This window comes from Callithrix jacchus, chromosome 1, assembly GCF_049354715.1.
Source record: "Callithrix jacchus isolate 240 chromosome 1, calJac240_pri, whole genome shotgun sequence".
Taxonomy (NCBI): domain Eukaryota; kingdom Metazoa; phylum Chordata; class Mammalia; order Primates; family Cebidae; genus Callithrix; species Callithrix jacchus.
This window is the reverse complement of record NC_133502.1, coordinates 198,164,962-198,191,936: the sequence shown is the minus strand read 5'-3', so window position 1 is coordinate 198,191,936 and position 26,975 is coordinate 198,164,962. Positions and strand designations below refer to the sequence as shown.

General features: G+C 48.2%; 1 long non-coding RNA gene across 1 annotated transcript; it reads left to right on the top strand.

Moving 5' to 3' along the window:
* The first annotated feature begins 2,498 nt into the window (after positions 1-2,498).
* LOC118146317 (uncharacterized) lies at positions 2,499-25,056 on the top strand. The gene is made up of 4 exons (XR_004731997.3): positions 2,499-2,706; positions 3,290-3,656; positions 3,779-4,017; positions 24,221-25,056. It is a non-coding gene; the product is annotated as an uncharacterized LOC118146317 (long non-coding RNA).
* The last annotated feature ends 1,919 nt before the right edge of the window (positions 25,057-26,975 follow it).

Sequence of the window (26,975 nt, the reverse complement as noted above, 5' to 3'; positions counted from 1 at the left end):
TTAGGTTCTGGGGTACATGTGCAGATCCTGCAGGACTGTTACATAGGTATATACATGGCAAGGTGGTTTGCTGCCTCCATCCCCCTGTCACCTATATCTGGCATTTCTCCCCCTGTTATCCCACCCCAACCTCCCCACCCACTGCTGTCCCTCCCTTCGCCCCCCTAACAGACCCCAGTGTGTGTTGCTCCCCTCCCTGTGTCCATGTGTTTTCATTGTTCAACACCCGCCTATGAGCGAGAACATGTGGTATTTGGTTTTCTGTTCTTGTGTCAGTTTGCTGAGAATGATGGTTTCCAGGTTCATCCATGTCCCTACAAAGGACATGAACTCATCGTTTTTGGTGGCTGCATAGTATTCCATGGTGTATATGTGCCACATTTTCCCTGTCCAGTCTATCATCGATGGGCATTTGGGTTGGTTCCAGGTCTTTGTTATTGTAAACAGTGCTGCAATGAACATACGTGTGCATGTGTCTTTATAATAGAAAGATTTATCATCCTTTGGGTATATACCCAGCACTCTTTAGCTATATTTTTACCTGGTGGATTCAGAGCCGGGCCCTTAGAGTTTTTCCCAGCAGGTGCTGGGTCTCAAAGCTTCCTCCAGGGGGTATTGTCTGCTGACAGAAGGAATGTGTGGAGCCCAGGTTAGCGGTTAGCCGCGATGGAGCTGAGGGTGGTGGACAGGCCTGAGGGCCACGGTTGCAGGTGGCAGGGGTGGGGCCCACAGGGGGAGCTTTGGATGTGGGGACATCCTGGGCTGGATGGCAAAGACTGGTGGGTCCAGAAGTCACACACTGGAGGTCCTGGGATGGCAAGACTCAGCCCCAGCCTCCCATTCCGAGGCCATCCTTGTCTCCTCTGGCTGCCTCTCCACTCCCCTTCCGCCAACCACGATTCCCTTGCCCCAGGTCAGCCATTATCTCTGCTCATCTCGGTTTTCCAATACTTTGTTTTTTGACATGGAGCCTCACTCTATCACCTAGGTTATAGGGCAGTGGCACCATCTCAGCTCCCTGCAACCTCTGCCTCCCGGTTCCAGTGATTCTCCTGTATCGGCCTCCTGAGTAGCTGGGATTACAGGTGCCTGCCACCACGCCCAGCTTATTTTTGTATTTTTAGTACAGACAGAGTTTCACCATGTTGGCTAAGTTGGTCTTGAACTCCTGGCCTCAAGTGATCCACCCACCTTGGCCTCCCAAACTGCTGGGATTGCAGGAGTGAGCCACCACTCTGTTTTAAGAGGTGGCATTCTAAGTGACCCTCCTGGGCCAGCTTCAGCCTTGCATCCACATAGCAGGGGAGGAAGTTTCCAAAACCTGATCCCTCCACCTCTAGTTTCCAGCCCTCCACACCGTATCTGCTGCCCCCGCCACTGTCTACTGTCTCTGACCTGACCTTCCCACGGGACAACTCCCTGGGGCCTCACCCCATTTCCCATCTCGGGTGGCTCACTGCTGACTTGGACGTGGCAGGCCTGACTCACATGCAGCCACAACCCTGGAACATTCAGGGGCTCTGGAGATATTCCCTGAATTCAACAGAGGACTGGCCCAAAGTCCCAGAGGGACTTGACAGTAGAAGGAGGCTGAGAAGAGGGCGGGAGGGGAATGTGGATAAAGCGCCGGAAGTGTGCTAGCCCGGCCCACGACACGTGTGCGTGCATTATCTTGTATCTTCACATCAGCCTTGCGAGGGGGGTTGATCCTGTCCCCACTTTGCAGAGGAAAAAACTGAGGCTAAAAGGAAGTGAAATCTACAGCTCAGAAAAATAAAGCTGAGAGGAGGCAGGCCGAAATTTGGACCCTGGGCCTGAGCTCACGCGGCGCAGATTCTTTTAGAAATAGATGCCAAAGACCTGGATCTCTGACCCTCTCTGTCTTTTATCGGTGAGGCACTTCTGCAGGCAAGGCCTCAGCTGCCTCATTTGTAATACGGGGGTAGTAGTGGTGACTGTGTGCAATGCTGCTAGCATATACGAGCATATGCAGTACCCCCATATGCAAATGAGAATCTTTATACCCCCATATTACAATTGTGAATGTAGCAGAGGCTGTTGGTGCCTACCTGTTCCTCCTGGGCTCTCACCATCCCCACGTGGGCCCACTCCATGGCTTCCAACACAGTGAAGTGCAGGGAGCCAATGCCCGGGGCAGTACCCCTCAGCCCATGGCAGAACCTATGGGGGTTGGAGGATACATACCCTAGCTCCATCGCTCCTTGGGTGAGACAAATCCCAGGCATGTTCCATGTTGGCTCTTAGAGGCTCCCAGTGGGACAGAGCCCCAGCTACCCACAGACGAACCTTGACTGCTAATGAAGCTTCCCTCCTGGCTTCGCTCCCCCACCCTCTCACCACCCCACACACAGCAGTTCTTTCTGCAGGATGTGCTTTGTGGCAACCCACACTCCAATCAGGAAGGGAATTCTCCTAGAAACATGAAGCAAAGTTGTTCCTGTAGCCTTTCTATAACCCCTCTCCTCCTTCCCCGCATTAGGGCAGGGAAGCAGCTTGCATTTACCAGCTCAAGGAGGGAATGATAAACCTCAAAAACCAGAACCCTGGATATAAACGACAGGTGGGGGAGAACTGGGGATGAGTGACCCCTCTCCCACCTCGGAACCAGACAGAGACTTCCCAGGCGAGGCAGGCAGAAGAAGGCACAGAAGGAGGCTGCATGCCACAGTCCCTCCAAGATGCAAGGTGAGCGGCAGCTGGGATCAGAACTTAGCTAGTGAGGCTAGGCGCTGCAAGTTCAGTTACAGGAAACTAACATCCCTGTCCTGCATACTTGAGTTCAGGCCAAGAGATTCTTGGTATTATTCTTGGTATTCAGGCTGATTTTTGGTATTACTGGGGGAGAGGCTTGTTTTTCTGACTCATTTACAAAGAACTCTCTCCATCTGTGCCCCCAGCCTCCTTCTCCCTGAGCTTCTTCCACCTGGCCATGAGTCATCTCATTCCTTCCAGCCTGAAGCCCCCAGGCTATTTCCCCCCACCTGGAGGAGCCCAGCCCACTTAGGGAAGAGACACCTGAAGGAGCACCTGGCTTGGGGGGGTGGGTGTTGTCTGCAGACAGGAAGAGGCACCCTGTGTTGGGACTGGCCCCAGGTGAAGAGGAGCAGGGAGAGGGCTGGGCAGGTGGAGCAGGCTCTGATGCCTGGGAGTTAGAGTCAGGCTTCAGGGGAGCTGAGGGAAGCACATGCTTTGCTGGGGCCTGTCCCATCAAACCCTGCTGTGTGACCCTGGCGGACTCACACAGCCTCTCTGGGCTTCATCTCTGCAGGGTGAAGTGCTTGAAGCTGGTCTTCTGTCTCCCATTTTGAACACTTTGATGCTGGTGTCGCCAGGCTTTTCAGCATTATCAAGAGACTTGGTGGTTTTTCAGCCAGCACGGCGGCTCACGCCTGTAATCTCAGCACTTTGGGAGGCCAAGGTGGGTGGGTCACCTGAGGTCAGGAGTTTGAGACCAGCCTGGCCAACATGGTGAAAACCCGTCTCTACTAAAAATACAAAACTAGCTGGGTGTGGTGGCGCACGTCTGTAGTCCCAGCTACTCGGGAGGCTGAGACAGGAGAATAGCTTGAACCTGGGAGGCAGAGGCTGCAGTGAGCAGAGATCACACCAGTGCACTCCAGCCTGGGTAAGACAGAGTGAGTATCCGTCTCAAGAAAAAAAAAAAAGAGACTTGTGGTTTTTCTCTCTGTCTCTCCTTTCCTCTGCCTGTTCTCCCTCCTGCTGTTCATTCATTCATTCCTTCCCACTCCATGTCCAGGCTTGCACAGTATGCTGCAGACAGAATGATGACCAAACCCATCCCTACCTTAGAAGCCTAGTCTGGCAGAAGACAGACGTCTCGCAGCCAGTTACAACAGAAGGCAGTGACGGGCACGTTATTCATAGCTGGCATCTCTCTGGAGCCCCACCTTTCTGCCAGGTCCCAAGCATTCCTGACTCCACTCAATTCCCGGAACTTTCCAAGGCCCAGTTTCCTTGGTCATCTTCATTTTCCAGGTGAATAAACCGAGGAATGGGAGGTGAGGGCCCACAGCTAGGAAGAAAGAATTGGGTTCGGGATTTGAACCAGGTCTGCCAGACTCAAGCCCAGGCTTAGAATCACTCATTTCCCAGAACAGGAGCAAGCAAAGGGGAATTTGAGGAGCTGAGAAAGAGGGTGTGTAACCCAGCCTTGCTGGGGAAGGCAAGGTCGATCTTTCCAAGGATCCCAAATCTCAGGATCCCAATTCCATCGTTTCACCCTCTCCCTACCAAGACTGGCTGTGGGTAGGGGGTGGAGTTAACATTTGTTACAATAATGGAGCAGTAACACTAGCTAATATTCATCGATAATTACTCTCCTTAGCTGTGATTGGTGGGTTTCATGTCATGATTCTGACCAATCATTGTAGCCAGAGGAATGGACTCAGAGCTGATTGGCCAGTTGTAGGGGCTGTGCCTAAGTCCTTGAGCTGGTGGGTGGTCCGGTGCCAACCAATGCACATTAAGAGCCAGGGAGGGCAGTGCAATTCGAAGTGCTCTTAGTAGAGGAGGTAAGAATAGCAGATATCCCTTAATCCAGTATTTTAGGCAAATTAACCCATGAATCCCCTCAGCAATCCTGAGGCACAGAGAAGCTAAGAGACTCACCCAAAGTCACACAGCTTGTGAACCGCAGTGCCGAACCCTGAAAGTCTGGCTTCTGAGTCTGTGGTTTTTATCTGCAGTGCTACACTGCCTCTTACAATAATGTCTGAAGATAAAATCGATAGACCCTGTTTGGAGTTGAAATGAGGGAGGAAGGGGAGAGGAAGAGGAGGTGATGATGTTTTACATTCGTGTAAATTGACATGTGATTTAGACAGCTCCTCCCCCACCTGGTGATTTAGACACGAAGACGGCCGAGCCAGGCTGACACCTGCAGTTTGACCTTGTGTCTGTACTTACCAGTGGTGACATCACCACGGAGTCTGCAGAAACATCGGCATCGCACCAGCTCCAGTCCCAGCTGCCTCTTGTCAGTTCCACATGGGGGACCCATTTTGGGCAATGTCTGTGGCAAATTCAAGTGCCTTCTTTTTAAAATTAATTATTTTTATTTATAATTGACACTTTTAAGTGTCTTCTTAAGGACACTTCTTAGAGGAGGACCTTGGGGTCAACAGCGCAGGCTTCTTGGCGAGGCTTGTGTGTGGGTGTGGTGGGGCTGCTGGTTGAGAATCTACCAATGTGCCGTCGTTATCACTCTTCATTCTCCTGAAAAGATTTCTCTCTAATGTTTCTAATTTCACTGTTGCTCAGACATCCAGTAAGATGTCCCCGCATTAGAACTTTTAAATCTTTTGGTTAGGCACATTTTTGGAAATAACTCTCGGGCCAATCTTCATTGTTTCTTTTCCTTCCTGCTTTTCTTCTCTCCCTCTCCTTCCATCCATCTGGCCTTGAACAAATCTGTATTGTACATTTAACTTTTGTCAGGCCCCATGGTAACATCCCAGGGAAACCGAATGAATAGGACTTACCTTTGCCTTCAAGAAGCTGCTTGTCGTTTTTTTTGTTTGTTTTTTAAAAGACATGGTCTTGCTCTGTCACCTCTGTCAGTGAGGTGGCATGGTCATAGTTCACTGCAGCTTCAACCTCTCAGGTTCAAATGATCCTCCTGCCTCAGCCTCCCAAGTAGCTGGGACTACAGGCATGCACCGCCATGTCCAGCTAATTTCTTCACTTTTGTAGAGATGGGGGTCTCACTGTGTTGCCCGGCTGGTCTTGAACTCCTGGGCTCAAGCGATCCTCCCACTTCAGCCCCCAGAGTGGCTCATTACAAGCATGAGCCACTGCATCCGGCTGAAGTTTCCCATCTTTTAGGGGTTATAGATGAACACTTATCATGTAGTGGGGGCCGTAAAGGGCAGGAAAAGGAGGAGGATGTCATCCCTGCTTGGAGAAGTTTTCCAGGCAGATGTCCAGAGGTAGAGAGAGGGAAGAGAAAGCACCCTAGACAGAGGGCACAACATAGGCAAAGGCAGAAAGGCATGGAGTAGTGTAAGCTCATGAACGATTGTGGTTTGGTTGTGCATATGGGGAGTGGTAGAGGATGAGATACAAGATGTAACCAGGGCTCAGTCCGACCACTGAGAGCTTTGTCATGGTAGAGGAAGGGCACATGAATGGTCCAGGGCCAAGTGAGCACTGGACTAGAAGTTCTGAGACAAGATCCAGGCTTTTTTATTGTTTCTAAGTTGACTTGATGAGTCATGGTTCCCCTCTGAGTCTTGGTCTTTTCATCTGTAAAAGCAGAGCCTTGTTCTCTTGTTCATCGAAGTGCTTTCTGACTCACACATTGATGCATTTCTGGGATGTTCTTTTTCTTGTCCTTCCCAGAATCTCTCCCCAGATCTAAAATCCTGCAATGATCCTGACCACCCAACCCCACAGACGTCATTTGATTCAGAGCTAAATGGATCTTTCTGTTCCTGGTGGGTCTATTTGTCACAGCTTTGAGGGGGTGCTCCCGCGGTGTCACTGCACACCACCGAATTGATCTTGATTTTATTTTCACAGCCTTGGTGTAATTATGAAAGCCTGCTGTAATTATCAAAACACAACTCCAAGTATTTCATTATTAAAATACCCCTATGGTCTATTATTAATTCATTAGATAAATTTGGATTATATCACTCAATAATTAATGTGCAGACATGAATCCGGGGAGCTTGGCCACTGTGAGTCACATGGTAACTGCGGGAAGCAATGGGAGGCTGAGAGATTAGGAGGTGAAGGTGGAAAGAATGGAAACAAAGACGGAAAGCAGGTGCTCATGGAGGATTGCTGACCGTCCTGCTCTCTGACATTCATTTAACTGTTGATTCAATAAACATTTATTGCTGGCCTACTACATGGTAGGAACTTTGAGTACCTTAACATCAAAATATTAACTATTGCAGGATGGTTCCTGGGGTTTTCTTTTATTTATCTGTACATTCATCATTCATCACCCATCTGTCTACCCAGCCATATAGCCATACAGCCACCTACCCACCCATCCATCCATTCATCTATCCATCTACCCAGCCATTCATTCATCCATCATCCACTCAGTTTATCCATTCATCCACCCACCCATCTACCTACCTACCCACCATCTACATGTCCACCCATCAATCTCTCCATCCATCCACCCAACCATTCACCCATTCATCCATTGTATATTCATCTACCCATTTACACATCTATCCTTCTGGCTATTAATTCATCTACCCATCCATTCATTTATCTTATCCCTCTATTTATTAATGTATCAATCTACCCATCCATTCATCTATTGATCCCTCTATTTATTAATGTAACCATCTACCCATCCATTCACACACCTATCGATCTATCCACCTATCTATCTACCCACACATTGTCCACACATTCATGCATCCATCCACCATCCCATGCATTAATTCATCTACCCATCCACCTAACATCCATTCATCCATCATCCCTCAATTTATCTATCTATCCATCCATCTATTCATCTATCTACTTGTCTACCTACCCATCCATCTATCCATCCTTCCACCCATTCATCCATCCATCCACCATTCCATGTATCCATTCATCTACCCGTCTACCTGTCCTCCATTCATCCATCATCTCCTCAATTTATCCATACATCCATCCACTCATCTATCCATCCATCCACTCATCTATCTACTTGTCTACCTACACATCCATCTATCCATACTTCTACCCATTCATCCATCTATCCACCATCCCATGCATCCATTCATCTACCCATCCACCTATCTTCCATTCATCTATCATCTCCTCAGTTTATCCATCCATCCATCCATTCATCCATCCATCCACCCACCCATCTATCCATCCATCCACTCATCTACTTGTCTACCTACCCATTTATCTATCCATCCATCCATTCACGCACCCATCCATCTATCTGTCCATCCGCCCATCCATTCATCATCTCATCTATCCATTCATCCATTATCCCCATTATTCATCTATCCACCCACCCATGTATCCATACATGCATCCATCCATTCATCTATCCACTCATTCATCCATCATCTATCTGTCCACCTATCCATCCATCCATCCATCCATCCACCCACCCATCCATCCATTCATCTATCTACTCATCCATCTACTCATTCATCTATTATTTATCCATCCACCCATTCATTAATTTATTCATCCATCCATTCATCCACCCATCCATCCATCCACTCACCCATTCACCTGTTACCTATCCATCCACCATCCAGCATGCATCCATCTATCTGTTTATTGAGCTCTTTCTATGTTCCAAGCATGGAAAGCACCTTGAGGAACAGACTATGGCCTCTGCTCGCAGGAAGCTCAGCCTCCATGTGGAGGACAGGGAGCAGCCATGCAGACCAGTGCTTGCAATCATGTGATATGTTTTTATGGGGAAGGACAGTGGAATATAGGAGCCCAGGAGGAGCCTGAGTTTGGTGAGGTAAGGAACTGTGGTCAGGGAAAGCTTCCTGGAAGAAGAGCTATTTAGCTGAGGCAGAAGAGGGAGAGCAGCAAGCCAGGAAAAAGGATTCATGGGGACCCAGATGTCTGAGGTGGCCCAGCCTCATGTGGGGTGTCTGGGGGTGTGGGGATAGACATGGCCAGTGAGGTCATCAGGGCTTGGATGTGGTGGCTGTGTTGGCTTTTTAGATTCATTTTGAGAATGATGGGTGTTCAGCAGAGACTGAAGTGGTTAGAAATGAGTTGTTTTAAAAATATTTCTCCAGCTGCAGTTTGGAGAATTGACCTGCAGGGGCTTGAGTGGAGGTGGAGAAGCTGGGGAGAAGGTAATACAGGCATTTGTGTGAACAGTTGTGGTGGCTCTTGATAGAGGGCTGGCAGGGGATAGCAAAGGATCCATCTTGGAGGGACATGGAGGGGTTAGCATCCTGGCTGCGGGGGTAAAGGGGCCCCAACTGAACAGGTGACTTAAGTCCAGCAACCTGTCCAGTTCTTTCAGAGAATACCCATGTGCCAGCCACTGTTTAGGGAACAAGTGGTTCCTAACCTGGCAATTCAAGAAGCAGCCTTGTTTGTGCAGAGATCTCACTGCAGGCAGTCTGGAGAGCAAGAGCACCAAGTTCCAGGAATTCAGCATGCACTGAGGCTGCAGAGGCTTGCTGAGGTTATATCATTGAGGGTCTCAATGGTGAGGCTAAGGAGGTTAGATACTTCTTGAGAGCACTGGGATCCATGAGAGGATTTGCAGCCAGAAAACGGCATGACGGGAGGTCAGGTAAAGGCAACTGGATGGTTCTGGCCACCGTGTCATGAATGGGCTGGAAGGAGTAAGCCTGGAGGCTGAGATCTGTTGAGAAAGCTACTGCTGGCATCTAGGGTGAGATCCAATGGGCCTCTCTGGAAAGCATGGCTCCTTCACTTGGTTGCTGTGTGACCTTGAGCAAATTACCCAACTTCTCTGTGCCTTTGGAAAACAAGGATCACAGTATTTCCCATCTCATGAGGATTAGATGAAGTAATACAGAAGTGGCTGAAACAGAGCGAAGTGCATGACAGCTTGTATTGCCACTGTGGGCATGGTGAGGATCTTTGACTTCTTGGGACTCAGGTCCTCATCTGTAAAATGAAGATCACAACAATGCCTGCCTCAAAGGACTGTCCAGGATTAAATGACTTAAAGCACACAGTGCACGAGAGACTGGTCAGTATCACTGCAGAATTTGTGGGACCAGTTGCAAAATGAACGCTCAGGGTGTCTTGTTCAAAAACAATTAAGAATTTCAAGATGGCGGTGGCTGAGCATTAAACCAAGTGCAGGCCCCTTCATGTCAGCTTGACAGAATGACAAAAGGGGAAGTTCCAGCAAGGGGAACAGCTTGTACGAAGGCTTACAAGGAGCCTGGAACAGAAAATTTGAAACAGGAATTGTCTCAGAAAATCCAAACGTGGCTGCCGTGACCCCCAGAGCATCTGGAGGCTGCCTCAGGCACAGATTCCTGCCTTGAAGAACCCCTGCCACCCGCTCTCCATTTCCAATTTGGGGTGGGGCTTATTTGGATGAAAATATGTCCCTCTCTGGGCCAGAGACCTCTGCTGACTTTTCTAAGGATGTACAGCCTTTTAGGGACAGGGACTGATCCCAAGCCGGCGTTAAAGCTCTCCCCCAACTCTACTGACTCCCCAGATGACGAGCAGCAGAACTACTTTTAAAAGATTTTCTTTTTTTTAAAACTACCAAGCTGACCATTTTTGTCATTGTCATGCTTCAGAAAGTGACTATTGGGGGCGATTACAGGAGAGTGAGTCTGTAAAATGTGGCGTTTCCCCGTTAGCTTTAAAAAGTTTTGCAAACATATTTTATGTGTGTTTATAGAAAAAAAAAATCCCCGACCCAAATTGATTGAAAAAATGTGTTGTTATTGAAAGGGCCAAGCTGAGTTCTTTACAGAGCGCGGCGCTCAGCAAGACTTGGAAGGCAAAAATTTCATATAAATAGTTGTGCCGAGTTGTTATGGCAACTGAAATTCGAAAAGTAAATAGGTTTGGGGGAAATATTTTTCCTCGTCTTTGGAAGGATTTTCTGTCGGGGATCAGTTGCAGAAAAGGAAGAGTTCATCCGAAGCCCAGTGCGCTTGGTGTATGTGCCGGAGGGGCCGAACACAGTCCCAGTGCTCAAGGTCCCGACATCAGTGGAACATTTCTTTCCTTTCTCTGAATAAGGGTGAAGAATAGGATGGCATGGGCTGGATCCTGAATGCTGTGTGGCCATAGGCCAATGACCTGCCCTCTCTGGGCCTCAGCTATTCTGTCTATAGAGTGGTTCGATTGAAATTAATCATCATGCAGTGTTGTCTTGGGGACAGGCATCTGCTTGTGGATTTGAGTCTTGCAACAGCCCACTGAGGTTGGCCTGCTTGTGTCCGTTGGAGAGAGAGAAACTGAGGCTTGGGTTAGAATGGAGGCTTGCTGGAGATAACACAGGCGTGGATGGTAACGTGAGAGGTCCACTTGAGTTTCTGGTTCAGAGCATAGTTCCCTATTGCATTCTTCATGCTGTTGCTCGTGTGCTGGTAGCCATCCTGTGCAGTGAAACCCACTGGCCACCGACCCCTCAGCTCTCCATGAGAAATCAGGCCAGCGGCTGGTGCTAGTCACCTGCGGGAGGCCGGCCAGGCCTTGTGAGGGCTGGAGACTGTCCCCAGGCCTCACTCCAGCATGCCAGGCTACGGAGCTCTCTCTATAAGCAGAAAGGCCTCTGTAGCTGTATCTGTCCCCTGCTTCTCCCCTCTCTGAGGCAGGAACACCATGCACCAGACAGGGAAGGACCCATGGCTTTGGAGGAGGCCATAATGAAGAAGAATTACTCTCATGTGTTCCACCTCTCTGGGGAACAGCTGTACATGCCCAATGGCATTTAAGCCTCCTAGTGTCAGACTCCAGTTTATGACGTCCCAATTTCCAGATGAGGAGACCAGATCTTGGAGGGGGACACTATGTGCTCAGATCTAATAACTGGCAAAGCTTAGATTCGAATCCAGGTCTGACTGATTCTTGAACCTGACTGCTTCCCTACCTGCTCTCTTGAAGCCAGCCAAAGCATTATCAGGACAAACTGGCCACATTCATTGTGGCTGTGTGTATAAGTGTGTATGCGTGTATATGTGTGTCATCTGTTTGTGTACATGCCTGTGTACGTGTATGTATGTGTGTATGTGTGTCATAAGTCCATGCACGTCTGTGTGTATGTGTGTATATGTGTATCATATGTTTGTGTACATGCCTGTGTGTACATGTGTGTTTGTGTGTATCTCTGTGTGTCCATGTACATGCCTGTGTGTACATGTGTGTTTGCATGTATCTCTGTGTGTCCATGTACATGCCTGTGTGTACTGTGTGTTTGCATGTATATATGTGTCATATGCCCATGCACATGCCTGTGTGTATATATGTGCTTGCATGTGTTTGTGCATGGCCTTGGTGCCTATGTGTGTGTTTGTGTCTGTGTGCCAACTATCCTCTCCCACCACTTCTGTCTGCATCATTTGGACTTTTGCTAGAATCTCAGGTCACTATGGATTTAGGACCCAGCAGCTCCCGGGATGGGACTGGAATGGGACCGTGAGGACACTGACCTCTGAAGTTGCCCTGGTTCAGATCCCGGCTTCACTACTTTCTGCCAGGAAGGCTGAGGCTCGGGTGTGGGGCCCCCTCAGTCTCAATTTCTCCCTGGTGAAATGGGGCCATCTCAGCACACCTCTGCCTGGTGATTACAGACCTAGGTGCGGTAATGTGTGTCTGCAGGCGCCACTCTCCGCCTCTCCATGCTGGGGTCTTAAAGATATTTGCTTCCACGGGCCCTGATAGAGGAAGCCCCCAACTCCCCAGCTGTGGGGACTGCACCAGGTGCTCAGGGCAGTTTCAGACATGCTCCTCAAAGCCCGGAGATATCTGGATTCCAGGACCACCTAGCAGAGGCCCCTGTGTGATGCCAAGCTCCCCAGACCCATCTCCCCATGTACATGAGAGTGGCAGGGATAGGGAGAGACACCATGGGTGGGAGCCCTAGCAGGGAAGGAGGAGGCAGGGGCGCCTGGGTTTATTGGGAGCACCTTATTTGAGAAAGGATGAGTCTTGGCAAGTTGAACTTCAAAATATTTTTTTTTGGTGGATGGGGGGAAGGGGGAAAGAAGGGAGACAGAGATGAAGATAGAGAGACAGATATACATATATGTATACATACACATGTATGTCTGTCTGTCTATGTATATCCATCCATCTATCTGTTAAGAGAAAGAGAGAGACAGAGAAACAGAGAGGAACAGAGACAAGAGAGACAGAGAAACAGAAAGGAAATGAACACATTCTCAACAGCTCAAGGCAAGCTATGTTGAAAAGTGGCTGGAGCTTGGCCTTCTAGGAGCCACCCTGTCCCTGGCAGTGGGGTGATCTTGGAGGGGCTCTCTTCTTCTCTGCACCTAGGTCCCCTCATTATCATCTCCTGCCTTCCAGCACAGTCTGAGGATAAAGGGATGGGAGTGCACCTGGCATGCTACAAAGTGCCACGTGAATGCCTGTGGTGGGCTCCTCCTTACTGGGTCTGGGTCCCTTCAAAAAGAATTCTCCAGTAGGTGGGTCCTAGTCTGCTTTGGAAGACCACCCTCCAAGTGATAAGGGCAGCAGAGACTAAGTTGTCTATCTCAATCTGTTTCTTCTTCCCAGTGTTAGAGTTCTCAACCTTCCTTGCAGCTTAGTGTGGCCAGATGACTTACAATTTTGGTCAATTAGGTGCAGGAAGAGTGATATAGAACAGCTTCAAGGAAACCTCTTTGAAGCACAGTTGGTGGACACCCCTTTGCCTCTGCTTCCTTGCCTCTTTCCTGTTGGCTAGAATGTGAATGGGATGGCTGGCTTTCAAGCAGCCATGTTGCACCATGAGGAAAGAAGCTCCATCCAGAGGGTGGGTGGCCTGCCTCTGGAATTCTGTTACAGGAGTGAGAAATAACCTTCTATCTTATTGAATCCACTGGTATTTAGCTTTTCTGTAAGCTAACCTGCATCCTAATGGATAAAACAGGGAGAAGGTATTTCTCTACCTGGTCTTTCCTTCTAGAAGAAGGAAATTCAAGCTGCTTAGAGCTGGCAGACACACAGAGGAAGTCTAGATTTCTTGAAGTGGTTAGCCTGGTGGAAAAATACTATCAGTAGAAATAAGATCACTGTCATGATAATAAGGACAGTGACAGCAGCCCTGAACTCTGGCAACTTTGGCACCTATCTGCCTTCCTACTAGAGTCTGTTCTCATTAGGGGTCACCAGAAGCTCCTGTTTATGTCTGTTTCCAGCTCAGAGCCTGGCCCCCTCCACAGTTCCCAAGGCAGGAGAAGTCACAACCCCGGAAGGAAGTGGGAACACAGGGAAGGCGGGGTGCTCTCCCTGCACAGAGACAGACAGACACCACAGTTTCTATGGGACACCACTTCGCTATATGGGAGAGAGGCTGAGAACAACCTCAGCCCCTGAAAATCTTGCCTCTTGCAAGGCCTTTCTGTATTCCTCAGGTTCTCTGTGGGTTTCAGAGACACTGGCATCGCTTTTTTACAAGTCTCCTTCAATTACTGTAGAACATGGTGATCAAGAGTGTGGACTCTGATCTTGGGCACAAATCCTGGCTCTGCTGCTCCTGGTCCATGACCTTGGGCAACTAACCTCTCTATGAGCCTCAGTTTCCTCATTCACCAGATGGACATGGTGCCTTATATGCAAAAGACGGCAAGCTTTCCATTTACACAGACCAGGACTTCTCAGATAATCACACAGGCCAATTGCTGGGGAATTTGTTAAATGCTGACTCTGATGCAACGGGTCTGGGGAAGTGCCTGGGGTTCTGCATTTCTAACAGGCTCCTGGGGACAGTGATGCTCCAAGTTCAGGGACTATATCTTGAGTAGTTGAGGCTCAGCCTAGATCAGGGGTTGGTAAACTTTGGCCCATGGGCCTGCCATCTTCTTTTGTACATCAAGTGCCATTGGAACATGACCACACGTTTATTTACATATTGTCTACAACATTTTTTGTGCTATGGTGAGAGAGTTAGGCAGTTGCGCCAGAGGCTGTGTGGCCTGCAAAGTCAAACATATTTACTATCGGGCCCTTTACAGCATGAGTTTGCCAACCCCTGAAGCCACGTTGAAAGGATGAAATGAGAAGATGGATTCGAGACCACTTGGCCCAGACAGAAAAAAGGGTGGATTCACAGCATGGTCCGCGGAGCTAGCTCAGTAGGCATCTGTGTCCTCTTCCTCACCCAGGAAGGTTCCTCAGCTAAAACTGAGCATGGGAGATGGAGGACAGGCTGGGGAAGAAGCCACAGAGAGAAAAGGTTCAAGAGAAAGTCACTCTGGAAATCCCTCCCCTCTGTGGGCCTTCACCCTCCCTGCCTCAGCCTCTACCGGATGCACCTGGTGAAACTGGGGGCTCTGAGTTCCCCAAGGAGTTGGCACAGCCTCTAAGGCTTCTTGCAGCTCCCCCAGCCTCCCTGGAAACCCTTCAACCTCTGACAACAAGGTCCAGTGTTGCCCTTGCCGTCCCAGCTCATGGAGGCTCATCAGAGGAGCACCACCAGGGTGCATCCAGTTCCACCAGCTCCTCATCGAAATGAGAAATCTGCTGTCCAGGCAGGCATGGAGCGCTGATAACACTCTTGCAGGTGAACCTCCTCACTTATCACTGCCTGGGTCACCTCTGTCCCCAAAGACTTGTTTTACTAAAAAAAAAAAAAAAAAAAAATGCCTGGGATGTGTGATGGGTTTGGCTGCGATAAAAAAAAAAAAGAAAAGAAAAGCAAGACAGACATTTTATTCTTCCATTGCTGGAGTTCCGAACCCCCGCCTCCCTTCCCCCTTCTGCCAAGGGGATGCGCATCTCACCTTCTCCCCAGCTCCTGCCTGCCAAGACCCGGAAGGAGGAGGAGGCGGGAGAAACGTGGCATCATTAGATCGGGTTTTCTCCCCACATGGCAACAGTTGCCACATAAAAGAGATTCCGGCCTAGACTCGGCCTGGGTTTGTTTGGCCAACAAAGCCGGTGTTTGTTGAGGAATCAATAGCGAGGGTGGTGAGATGGAACAGGGACAAGGGGTGTCCGCAAGCCCGGTCCCCTGTCCCCTGCCCCCCTGGCCAGACTGTCCTCCAGAGCCTCTCTGCCTTGGAGCCCAGCTCGTCTCTCTCACAGTCTGGGCTTCTGGGTCTCTGTGCCCCTGGGTTTTTTTGCCTCTATCTCCCTGTCTCTCTCTCTCTTTCCCCCTTTCTGTTTCTGTCCTTTGTCCCTGTGCATGGCCCTCTCCATTTGTCTCCTCTACACCCTCCCCTTTCCAGCTCTGTCTCTCCCTCTTCCATCTTGGGTTCCTACCTGCGTCTCTCTCTTTCCCTCATTCTCCTTGTCTCTGTCCCTGTCTCTCCTATGATGTTTGTCTCTTCCCTTTGCGTCTCTGTCTTTCTCAGCATTTCTGTCCTGTGTCGGTTCCTGTGTGTGTCTCCTTCAACGTGTCTCCTTCTCCCCACCTTCTGCCCCTGCGTCTCTGCCTCAATCTCCCCACTCAATTAGAAGAAACCATCTTGGCCATCAGCCTCTGGGCCCTGTACACACCAGCGTGAACTTTCTGGGTCCCAGTTTGTCCCTGATGGGTCAGAGGGATGGCTTAGGGTTTCAGAGCTGCTCACATCACAGCATGCCTCCCCCATCTCCTCCAAGGGCTCTGCTGGAGGAAGGGGCAAGCATGACAAATGGGACCAGAAGCCCTGGGAGTAAGCGTGGGTCCTAGGGCTTGGAGGAGAGACTGACTTAAACAATGCCTGAAACATGGTAGGTATCCCAGCCTCATTCTCCAGGAGCTCACAGTCCTACAGTACCCCCATCCCCAAATATCAACCACCCAGGCAAGGTGGCCAGGACCTGATTGCTTAGGGCAGACCAGTTTTAAGCCAGACTTGAATCAGAGCAGGGTTCAAATACTGTTTGTGCCACTTACTAACTGGGTGACCCTGGGCAAGTCACTTAACCTCTCTGAGTCTCGATGTCCTCATCTGCAAATAGAGGTAATGGCAACACCTGCCTCGTGGGTCAACATGATGATCAAATTATTTAAATTATGTAATGCACTTAGAACAATGCCTGGCAGATACTAGACATGCCAGTAATATTAGCTTGTATTATAATTATGAGAATCATAGACGAGTGAGCTACTATTATAATTTGTACCTTGGTTTAGGGGAAATGGATATTTTCGTGGGCGTTTTGAGGAATGAGTAGGAGTTTGCCAAGCTTACAGAGGACTTTTCTTCTAAAGTTGGTGGTACAACATGAGTCAATGTCATTTTATAGATGAGAAAATAGAAGTCCAGAGAGGGAAAGTGGACCTAAAGTCATAATTACAAATCCCAAAGAAAAGTGTAGCAGGCCTATAGGTTTGTGTCAATGGTCGCTCTGATCCTGGCCCCGAGACCTCAGCAACAAAAGGGTTAATGGGTTGTTTCATCCTCACGTGAACACAATGGTCTTTGCTTCTCCTGCTTCTATTCAATCTGTCCCTGTTCCCTATACTGTGAGCACAGAGTCAGCCATCCCAAAGCCTGCGATGGGGATGGGCCTGGAGTTGCGGGGGCGGCCAGCCGCTGGCAGGGCCAACTGGAGGATTCCTGGCCCGAAGCAGCTTGCAGATGCTGGAAGAAATGAGGAAAATGTTCCGCGGATCAGCTGATTGGTATTTAGAGCTCTCCAGATCCAAAAGTCACAGCCTCTTGGCAGCCCAAATGACTCCAAGATGCTGCCAATTTGCTTGGTCTTTGGGGCTGCATGGAAGAGTTGGGAGTTCTCTATCTTCTTGCTTTCTCTTTTTGCTTTCCTTTTTCAGCCTTTGAGGCTGCTTGGAGAAAGCTGGTAGCTTCCTCTCTCTCTCTCTCTCTCTCTCTCTCTATATATATATATATATATATATATATATAATCCTCTGTTCTTTCCTTTCCATCATTTCTGTGCAATGAGGAAAGCTCAGGTAGGAGGAAATAGCTTTTTGTTTCTCTTTCAGCTTAGGGTACCCCACTCAGCCCTTGAGGTCTATCCACACACTGTCACTGCAGAGAGACTCTGCGGCATTGAGAAAGACTGCACTGCCTGGGTTTGGATGCTTCATACTGATTGTGGCAGGCGGACTCTGATGTGGCTCTCCATGGTCCCACCTTCTGGTATTTACATCATGATATTTCCTCCCCTTAAGCATGAGCTGGACCTAGTGACTTGCTCCTAAAAAATAGTGATTCTTGTGCCTCAGCCTCCCAAGTAGCTGGGACCACAGGCACGTGTCACCATACTCAGCTATTTTTTATTGTGTGTATATTTTTAGTAGAGAAGGGGTTTCACCATGTTGGCCAAGATGGTCTCGATCTCCTGACCTTGTGATACATCCACCTCAGCCTCCCAGTGTGCTGGGATTACAGGCGTGAGCCACCATACCTAGCCCCTTTCCCCACTTTGTTGTGTCCACTACCAGCTTGGTGACCTTTGTCCCCATCCTATACAGCCCCTCAATCTTTCTCACAAATGCCTTTACCCCAGCTTCCTACAGCTGTTCTGCCCACGTGGTTGGGGCAGACATCACCAGCTTCAACTCCCTGTGCCATCCACCATAAGCACCAGGGCACAACCCGTTGAGCCTGAGACATGCGTGATGTCAACAACTGGTAGCGTGAAGGTGACATTTTCCTCACCCAGCCACCACCTGTGCGGCCAGCCCATCCATTGCTCCCCAGTGCACCCAATCCATCCAATTTAAATAAACAAATCCCCCAAACAGGACTCAGTAATGGAAACACTGACAGACCCTTATCTATGGCATCTCCGGGTGTACTCGGGTCTATCATGATTTGGGCCTCACTGAGGCAGAGGAGTTATTGCAATTGTGCTGTACCTATACAGTTTAATCAGATCTGGAAAATCAGGGGCATTACATCGTGCACCTGCTCATGAGGAAAAAAGGGGAAAAAATGGCTGGTAGTTTTCTGACATGGGCTTCTTCTTCTTCTTTTTTTAAATACCTGGGTAGGACCTCCAGACTATAGAATTCATTGCATATGTGTAGGGGAGGGCAGGCAGTGGGAATTAGAGTGATACTGAGTGGTGATAAGACAAGATGTCTACAAAGTGGCTTATTTTGTCTACACAGGCTGTATCTTGGAGGACGTGACCATGTCTGGGCAGTGGAGAAAAACAGACCCAGGTTCGAGACGTGCATCCTTCGCTCCCTTTCCTTCCTTCCCTCCCTTCTTCCCATGAATATTTGTTAACTTCCAACTTTATCTCTGGCCCACTGCTAGGCACCAGGAGACTGTAATAACCCCAGTGTGTCCACGTTCTGCCCTCTAGGAGCCAGGATACATGATTGGGGGAAAACAGTGGGCTCACAGAATGTCTTTGTTTTTGCCTCCTCAAAAGCAGGAGACCAGGAACAAGGACCTCAGATATGCAACAGACTTGGGGGCAGGAAGTGTATTTGGAGGTGATCCCAAGTGGCAGGGCTGGGGAGCAGCAGGAGAGACAGGGAAGAGAAGAAAATTCCAGTGAAAGTCATGTGATTGATCTGGTTATCACTGTGGGTAACTCGGGCTCGACACTGCTAGAGACATTCTGAGGAATAGTGTAGAATGGACCACAGCTTTGAAAACCTTGAGGCAGGAAAGCAGGGAGACACCCAATTATGGGACGCTGGCCACAGGCAAGGTCATGTATACTACCATTGATGGGCTGGAATCAGTGGGTCAAGAGGGTATGGCCGGTAGCACCATGGACAGCTCCCACATTGGTACAGTGGGGAGCTGGGGTCAGCTGGGTGACCAGGGTGGGCTTTCTGGAGGAAGTTGAAACTGAGGAAAAGTTAAATGGGGCAGGATATGGAGGAAAGCGCATTCTAGGAAGGTGAATGGCATATGCAAAAAAGGCTCAGAGGCAGAAGGAGTGTGGTGCTTTTGAGGACTGACAGGGACTTGGTGGTAGGAGCAAAGAGAATGAGGTGAAAAGAAACAGCACAGGGACAGGAGGGAGCTGAATTTAACTCAGACCATGTGGGACTCAAGGCCTTTGGTGGAAAGAGGGAGGCATTAAAGAACCGGGGACCAGGACATCAGATAAGCAAATGTAAAAGCTCATCCTGGCCAGGCGCGGTGGCTCACGCCTGTAATCCCAGCACTTTGGGAGGCTGAGGCGGGTGGATCACGAGGTCAGGAGTTCAAGACCAGCCTGGCCAACATGGTGAACCCTGTCTCTACTAAAAATACAAAAATTAGCTGGGTATGGTGGTGGGTGCCTCTAATCCCAGCTACTCGGGAGATAGGCAGGGAATTGCTTGAACCTGGAAGGCGGAGGTTGCAGTGAGCCAAGATTGCGCCACTGCACTCCAACCTGGTGACTCCATCTCACAAAAAAAAAAAAAAAAGAAAAAGAAAAAGAAAAAAAGTTCATCTTGGCTTCTGTGTAGAGAATGGGTGTGCATGTGGGGTGGGACGAGGATGCACAAATCAGATATCATGCTGCTGAAGTTGTCCAGGTGGGAAGGGAGATGAGGCTGGGCTGGCACCATCAATTCTCTGTGTCACCTGGATCAAGTAATGTCCCTTTCCAGACCTCAGTTTCCTCACAGCCAATTGGGTTCATGGTCAACATACCCGCCATCCCCCAGAGCCGTTATGAGGAATAAAGATAGTTGCCTTGGCAGTGATGGCTAGCACAGAGACTTATGCATGGCAGGCACTTGGAAACCCTGTATTTCTTCCTTCCTTCTCTGTTTCTGCCTTCTGACTTCAGAGGTCTGTCCTGCTGAGTCCAAGTGAAGAAATGGGCTTCATGCATGTATTATTGATTAATTTATTGGTGGTATTAGAAGGAGGATGGTTACCTGGCCTTGGCCTCGGGACAGTCCCCTCTCTACAGCATGAGATATAGGTGTCTGCCCAGGGACACTGTGCAAACTGTTGAGTCCTCTGCTCAGGAGAATGAGCTGAAGACATCTGTGCCGAACGTGGTATATTCCAGACTCTCTTGTGCCAGGCTGTTTGCAAAGGGGACTTTCCAGGCTCTCTCCCCCATCATGACACCCCTACTGAGATCTTGTCTCAAGATTTTTCTTGATTAGGCTTTTGAGTCAGAAATCCAAGGCAGGCTTTGCCAGAGAAGCCCTGAGGTTAAGCATCTTTTACTTGCAATGGAAAACACCCCAGGGGTTAGAAGTACTTAGTCACTCACACTTCGTGTGAATTGGGTTGAAAGACTGTGCATGTGCTAAATGCTAAGGGCAAGTGGCCAGGTTAGTGAGTCCTGATCAGCCTCATGAGCTGGGCCACCTTCCTGCTAGTCTCTCCTAGGCTGGAGGGCAGAGAGGATGGGAGACCCAGAGACCGCATTCCCTTCTCTCTGGCAATTCCTTTTCCAATTTGTATAATTGACAAGTTGAGTTATGGGTCCCTAAGGCCTTGGCATTTTGGGGTGCCAAATGGAATTTTTATGACACCCAGAATATAACAGGCACCAAGTAGACACCAAAACCTGGATGACTGGATGGATAAACAGATGAATGGACAGACAGATGAATGAATGGGTGTTGACTGAGTGAAGGAGCCAGTGGTTGGATAAGCAGCTGCACCTGAGCATCACTGAGCAGACTCATGAAGCAAATTAGGGCTGGTGGTTTGCATCCTAGAACTCAGGGCTGGCTGTTTGTGTTTGAAGACTCTTTCCCAAGAGGGACCCTCAGCTCCAGATTCTGATGAACATCTCATTTTGCCTCTGAATTGCCTGGGAGTATCCCAGTCAGATGGTCCTCTACTCCAGGCCACCAGGTTTTAAGTGGAGGTGACATATACGTTCAGGATCTGTGTCCTTAGGCACAGGGGATGTCACAGGAATGTCCTGTCCTGTGGGGTAGCGGAGATGATGTAAGAAACAAGTGATAAACCAGGATTATTCAGAAAAACTTTTTTAGAGACAATCTCACTCTGTCACCCAGCCTGGAGTAGTCATGCAAGCATTGCTCACTGCAGACTCAAATTCCTGGGCTCCAGCAATCCTCCCACCTTAACCTCCTGAGTACCTGGGATTATAGACATGCAGCATCATGCCCGGCTAATTTTTTTAAATGTAGGGAGGTGGCGGGGAGGTCTTACTTTGTTGTCCAGGCTGGTCTCAAACTCCTGGATTCAAGTGATCTTCCTGCCTTGGCCTCCAAAAGTGCTGGGATTGCAGGTGTAAGCCACCACGTTTGGCCCTTATTCACTCTCACGCCATCTGTGGAATTCCTCCAGAGCAGTGCCCAGGTTCTGAAGATGGTGTTTGCAGGTACCTGGAGAGAAGATGCAGAGGTTGTCTGCTGCCAGCACATCTTGGGGTTTTATTTCTTTGCTGTTCCCTTGTTTGTCGTCTCTTCTAACCATTCACCCACTCACCTATTTAGTTTGCACTTACCCATCATCTAGCCAATTATTTATTCAACTCTCCACCCACTCATTCTCCTAACTCCCCTCAACCATCTGTCTACTCACCCATCCACTGCTCATTCACCAGCCTATCCATCTATCAATCCACCCATCTATTCACCCACCTACCCACTCATCCATCCATCATCCATCCATCCATCCTTCCACCCATTCATGCATTCATTCACTTATTTATCCATCCACCCATACATCTATCCTTATACTCCTCCATCCATCCATCCATCCATCCATCCATCCAACCATCTACACATCCACCCATCTACTCATCCACCCATCTATTTATCCACCTATCCATCCATTCATCCATGCATTCATTCCTCAACCACACCCACCCAGCCATCTACTCATCCATCTACTCATCTATCTATCATCTATCTATCCATCCATCCATCTATCCATCAATCCATATATCCATCCACCCATCCACTCATTCATCTATCTATTCATCCATCCATCTATCCATCCACTTATTTATCCATCCATCCAGTTACTTATCCATCCACCCATCCACTCATCTATTCACTCCCCCATCCACCCATCCACCCATCCATCCACCCATCCACCCATCCATCCATCCATCTATCCATCCATCCATCCCAAGCACTCATGGCCCCACTAACCTAACTAGTCTACTATCTAGTTTGTGCCAGGACTTGTTCCATACATTGGGCACAGGAATGAGGGTGTGATAGGGCCAGTGCATTAACAGAGTATCCAGTAATGGAGATGTTTATGATACAGACAATTATAACCCAGACGGATCAGCCTGTAATCAGAGCAGCAGATAGGACTCTGGGAGCCCAGAGGAGGACCACGCTGCCTCAGTTTCCTTGGAGCCTTCATGGATGGTGTTCCTCTGCCTGGAACACTCTTCCTTCCCCTTGTCATCTGGATCACTTGTCACTTGAGTCGCAGCCTGGTGCTCCTCATGAGCACCAATTGTCCTTCCTCTTTTCTCTGGATTGCAATTTTCCACCAACTTTTGGAGCTGGGTCTATGTCTTATTCCTTCCTCGCCTGGCCCATCCTAGGTGTGCTACAAATGTTTGAGGAACAGATGAATGCAGATGACTAGACCAAGAAGAGGGAGAAAAATGACAGAGTACATGAGAATGGCAGGGATGTCCAGGCCACACCCTGAGTCAAGATTAGGGGCCATGCAGCTAAACAGTGATGAACATGAGACTCTGAAACCAGGTGACCCCAAATCCCAGGCCCAACACATTAAGAGAACTCTTCCCCTGAAGCTCAGTATCCTCATCTATACATTCTGGAGAACTGTTACTGCCCTCTGAGGTTCTGTACAGCATTAAAATGTGCATTTAGTGCATGTCATCTGTATGAGTTTTCTATTGCTGCTGTAACAAATTACTACCATCTTAGTAGTTAAAACCATACAAATTTATTGTTTTTAGTTCTGGAGGTCAGAAGTCCAAATGCATCTTACAGATTGAGATGTCAGCATAGCTGCATTCCTCTGTTTCTTCCCTAAGAGAAGATCTGTTCCTGGTTTTTTCTAGCACCTTGAGACCACTTGCATTCTTTGGTTCATGGTCTCTGCCACCACCTTTAAAGGCCATCATTCCAACTTCTGCTTCTGTTATCAAAACTCCTCTCTCTTGTCTTGATCCTCCTGCCTCCCCCTTATCAGGACTCTCATGATGAGATTTGCCTTCATCATCCAGGGTAATCTCCCTACATTGAGATCCTGCATATTTGCAAAGTCCCTCCTGCCATGAAAGATAATACATTCACAGGTTCCAGGGATTAGGGTGTAGACATCTTTGGGGGACCCCCTAATTTGTCAAACACATCCTCTTAGAAGCAGAAAGTAAGATGGGAATAGCAAGAGGAGGGTGCTGAAGGAGGAGGTAGAGATGGCTGCCAGGCAGTGATGCTAGTCTGACTCCTGCGCTAGGAGAGAGGGAAGGAAGGAGAGGAAGTGAAGGAAGAGTCTCAGGTGGCCACACAGTTTTAAGAAAATGTTTCATCCAAACCACTGGGGACTCCCTGAGCCAAAGTCACACAACAGAGGAGTCTGTGTCTTGCAAAATTGGGCCTGCCTCAGTATACCCATCAGACTCATTCCCTGGCTGGGGGAAGCTCAAGGGAAACCTGGCCTTGGTACAAGTATCTCTTCCATGGAAATGCTCATAGCTGACAATCTCACCTCTTCAGTTCACAGACATGGAAACTGAGGATCAGAGGGGAATGCACTTTGCTCAAGATCACCCAACGAATCCATGGCAGGGCTGGGATTCCCGAGCCTGGAGCTCCTAACCTGCTTTCCCTGCTTTGTCACCATCAGAAACATCTGTGAAATGGGCACAATCAGAAGTGGCTGTGAACAATCTGTGAACAAAGTCATCACCCCCTATCCAACAGAAGGAGAGACGTTTCTTTAATAATGAATTAAAAGCCAGAAGGGGTGAAAATGAATGTTCATCCAGCTCTTACTGTATGCCAGGATGGTTTTCATGTCAATTTCATATTAACTTGTTCTTCTGTATGTTCCCCAGATTTTACAAGGTGGGGATGATCTTTTCATTTCACCGATGGGGCAGCAGACGCAGAAAGGTGAATGAAGTCTGCACTGTGGCGAGTAGCAGAGCTGGAGCATGAGCCTGAACCTGTCCTGATCTGAGGACCTCCTCTCACCATCGCTCCTTTCTGCCCCATGCTAACCGGGCACACTTAGCGTTCCTTCAAACCCTGCTCAGTCTGCAGATGAGATGCATTATTAATACAGTTGACCCTTAAACAACACAGGGTTAAGGGTGCTGATCCCCCCACTGCGCACAGACACAAATCTGCATATAACTTTTTACTCCTCAAAACTTAACAGCCAATAGCCTAATGTTGACCAGAAGCATTACTGAGAACATAAACTGTGGGATAACACATATTTTGGAATATATATATATATACACATATATGTATATATATATGTGTGTGTGTATATATATATATATAATGTACCATATTCTTACAATAAAAAGCTAGAAAAAAAGTGTGTATATATATTATATGCCATATATTATGGTATAGAATATGGTATATAATATGTATACACATGTATATAAAATATATATTTATTGTAAGAATATGGTCTATAACATATATACACATATATAAAATATATATATATTTATATATACACATGTGAATATACATATACATATATGGTATATGATGTGTATGATATATATATATACATATATATCATATACCATATATATTCATATATGTATATATAAATATATATATTTGTATGTAATATATATGTATATATGTTATATACCATATTCTTACAATAAATACATATTATATATGTGTGTATATATATTATACACCATATATTATGGTATAGAATATATATACACACATATATATATTTCCCTAGATTTTTATTATAAGAATATGGTATATAATATATATATGCACATATACATATATATATTTCAAAATACATGTTATCCCATGGTTTATGTATGGTATTATGGTGTATATATATATATAACATATTCATGGTTATATATGGTTATAGTATATATATAGTATATATACTATATACCATATTCTTATAATAAAAAGCTAGGGAAAAAAGAATATTATTAAGAAAATCATAAGGAAGAGGAAATATATTCAGTATTGACTAAATGAAGTGGATCATCGTAAAGGTCATCAATCTGATCACCTTCACGTTGAGTAGGCTGAGGGGGAGGATGGAGAGGAGGGGCTGGCCTTGCTGTCTCAGGGCTGGCAGAGGCGGAAGCAAATCCACAGAGTTCAAACCCACCTCCTGTTTCCTGAGCAGTGACCACCTACCTAGCCCTTGTGGAGCTAGTGCACTCATCCTTACTGTGACCTCCATTTTACAGATGAGGAAATTGAGGCTCAGAGAGGAGAAGCATAGCCAGGATCTGAACGCTCTCTCCTGAGCCTGGTGTGTGTCCTGGATGGGCTTAGTGGAAGATGCCTCGTCTTGGCCTGGACAGTCCAGGCTCCCCACGGCCAGTAAAGAACAGCACCTGCCTTGTCCCTGACTCCTCTCTTACATCCGTGGCATCTGGGTGGGCCATGGGGGAGACAGCTGGAAAGCACTGCGGCTCCTAGACGGATGAGGGCCATTATTGTCTCTTCACAGTGCTAATAGCTGTGCAGGCACGTGGAGCAGGCCCGGAAGATGGATAGTGTCTCTGACCTCCCCACCACGCCCACCTCTGTCTCCTGCCTTCTTCCTCAGGGAATGTGGCCTTTGCCGAGAGGCCACCTTTGGCTCCTCTTCCACATCGGGAGAGGGCATGGAGGAAGGTGCTGAGGCACACCGACCTGGGCCAAAGCATTCTCCCTATTCTGCCATGGAGGAAGCTGAGTCCAGCCTGACTAGAGGTAAGAACTAGCTCAGAGACATCTCTCTATCCCAGCAGTCAGATCAGCCCAGGGCCTGGCACTTACAGAAAACAATGGTGATAACAGAAATTCTAGTAATGATTATGACCTTCACTGTTTATCCAGAGCCCTGAACACTAACAGTCCATGCCTTGTTTATCAGGTGATATGTATTTATTTATTTATATGTATTCATTTATTTAGAGACAGTCACACTCTGTCACCCAGGGTGGAGTGCAGTGGTGTGATTTCGGCTCCCTGCAACCTCAGTCTCCGGGACTCCAGCAATCCTCCCATCTCGGCCTCCTGAGTAGCTGGGACTGCAGGCACCTGCCGCTACAGGCACGGATAATTTTTGTATTTTTAGGAGAGATGTGGTTTCTCCATGTTGCTCAGGCTGGGGTCGACCTCCCAGGACCATGCCATCCTGCCTTGGCCTCCCAAAGTGCTGCGATGACAGGTGTGAGCTCCTGAGCCCAGCTAGCAGGTACTCTTACGATGGAGGTGCCATCCGCATCTTAGAGATGAAAAAGTCAGGTCT